The sequence below is a fragment of the Physella acuta genome, unplaced genomic scaffold, assembly GCF_028476545.2.
Source record: "Physella acuta isolate Inbredline_101_S28 unplaced genomic scaffold, ASM2847654v3 ptg002599l, whole genome shotgun sequence".
NCBI classification, from domain to species: domain Eukaryota; kingdom Metazoa; phylum Mollusca; class Gastropoda; family Physidae; genus Physella; species Physella acuta.
Genome location: NW_026734055.1, coordinates 2,501 through 5,000, shown reverse-complemented (window position 1 = coordinate 5,000; position 2,500 = coordinate 2,501).

The following is a 2,500-nucleotide window of genomic DNA, read 5'->3' as shown; positions in this document are numbered from 1 at the left end:
ATAAACCGACCCAGCTACTAAATGGTTCGATAAGACTTATCTCAAATACAATCGTTTTCTGTAATTGTTATGCCTTAAATTGATAATTTTTAGTTAAACAAATACTTAACTAATGAAATAAATACATAGATAAATGTATTTAATGAATTAAAGTATGTATAAAGTATTATATAAATTAATAATAAACCGAATCCGACCAAATTTAAATCTAAAACCACGATCGGCGGCGTAATGAAGTGTATCGTAAACCCGTTTTTTTTATAATTTAAAATGTAATGACAGAACTCCCAAAACAACAATACACATACATATTAGTACTATGGTGAATTGTAGTTGTATTAGGACCGTAATTATAGTTAATTAAGGAACCATTCATTGTCTTCGCTCTGTTATGTACGTCGTCGTTTAATCGACACGGCATATTTGGCTTGAATCTAGAAAAATTCAAACTCTAACCCTAAGGTAGACAGGCAGGGTAAATAAATGTGGGTGATCTCTCATAAAATTGTCTTCTAGGAATTATTTTTATATAGACTATCTTTTCTGTAGAGTTTAAGTGGACAAGCGCGGACGAAATAGAGCGCAAAATTTAAAATGAATTAAAAATTTTCATCAGACCGGAAGTAGGCATAACCTAGGCGCCATGTTTCCGTCGTACAAGTTTTCACCGTTGCAGTCACCGTTTCAATCGCTCTTCGTGTGGACGTGTATTATTTCTAGTCATGTGTTGTGTAGATGATTCGCTTAAGGTAGGTGTTCGGACTTATTTCTTTAATATTAATTAAACCGTATTTGCCTTGTCGGCCTTAAAATAAAGCTATTTTTTTTTCATCGCAATCGAAGTGTTAGATCTAGAATCTAGTTCCCGCCTCCGCTTCGCTAATTCGACTTAATGTAACTATGACACAACTATTAAATCTAGAGTCTCTATTTTAATTAAATAATTAGGAATTCTATCTCTAGATGATATCTAATCTATTCCCACACGTGTGTGCAAGTAGGATTTAACGTCAGAACAGGTGTGGTGGTCTAGGCGTCGCTATTTTTGACGGTAGGAATTTTTTTTTTAAATTCGTAAAATTTTATATAGACTTTATATAGCAATTTACTAAGACCGACCCTAACGCCCAGTAAATATTTAATTACCACATTGTTATGGACACGGTGTATTAGGTAGGGCCGAGGGCTATCCATAGGTACCAATTTTTAAATTTTGTGACAATTAGGAGCCGAGTTATAAAATAAATTTAAAATACTGGTTCTGGTCTTAGACTTTATATAGCAATTTACTAAGACCGACCTTAATACCCATTAATTATTTAATTAGCGCATAGTTATGGACATCCTGTATTAGGTTGGGCCCAGGGCTATCCGTAGGTACCAAGTTTATAATTTTGTGACGATTATTAGTCGAGTTATAAAATAAATAAAAAAAACTGGTTCTGGTTTGCACTACATTTCTTTCTTCTTTAACGGCGGACTCCCGGTCCAGCCCCATGGGTTACCCGTGAGCCGGGGCCTCGTTAGCCTGGACGGCTCCGATGTGACCGCGGATTGTTGTGGCCCGCCTCAGCCCGAGTCGAGATCACCCTTCCGATCGAAGGTGGACGCCATAGGGCGCCCGGGATAGCCCGGGGCGCTGTTCGTCACCCGAGCGCAGGGGCGCCGGGAGACGCCCCCGGTGAAGTTTGGCGGGTGATTCTGGTAGAGCTCCCCACCCCGATCGCAGGACACCCCTCGCCGCCCGCCCAGGTGTCGAGGTGGCCGCGGGGGAACTCGGGGCGTTTTGGCTCCCCCTTGTGCCGGAGCGGCGCCCTCGGTCCCAGAACGCCCCTGGCGGGTGATTCGCATGCCCCCTGGGGTGGGGAACGCGGGTGGGTGGTCGTAAAGCGTGTAACCGCAGTGGGGGCGGCCCCTTAGTCGGGGGCGCCAAAGTTGGCACCCCACCTGGGGCGCCCCCCGGAAGTGTGGCGCCCGCGCGAGTGAGCCCCGTAGATGCGCCCCGACACCCCCGCGCCGCCCCCCGGGTCGCGGCACCCCCGGCGCCCTCCGTGCGGGCTCCCCTCATGGGGCGGCACCCCGGTCCTCCCCGAGACTATGTACCCGATTTTTCGGTTTAACACTAGAGGTATGGGCAGAAATACGGCGGTTAAAACGGTCTGTATCTACTATTGTGGAGGTGAGTGTCGGTGAAGCCTCTATGTGACGCTAGGATCCGCGCTCCCTCGCAGCCAGCGACATGTGCCCGATCTGACCGTGCGTGGCTCAGTCTCCCGACTAGCTTCCCGGTAAAATGCGGGCTCGGCGCGCAGGTCGCGCCAGTGAAGGTAAAAGTACGTGTCCGTAGCGTGAAGCCAGCGGCGACGCGCAGTGCTAACGCAACCAAGCAGTATTGGTGGCTCGATAAAAGTCTCGCACTGGCCCAGCCCTCGGAACGGGCGACGGGTCTGCAAAACGCAGTCGGCTCGATGCAAATCGAGAGATTTCCCGGCGACGCCGT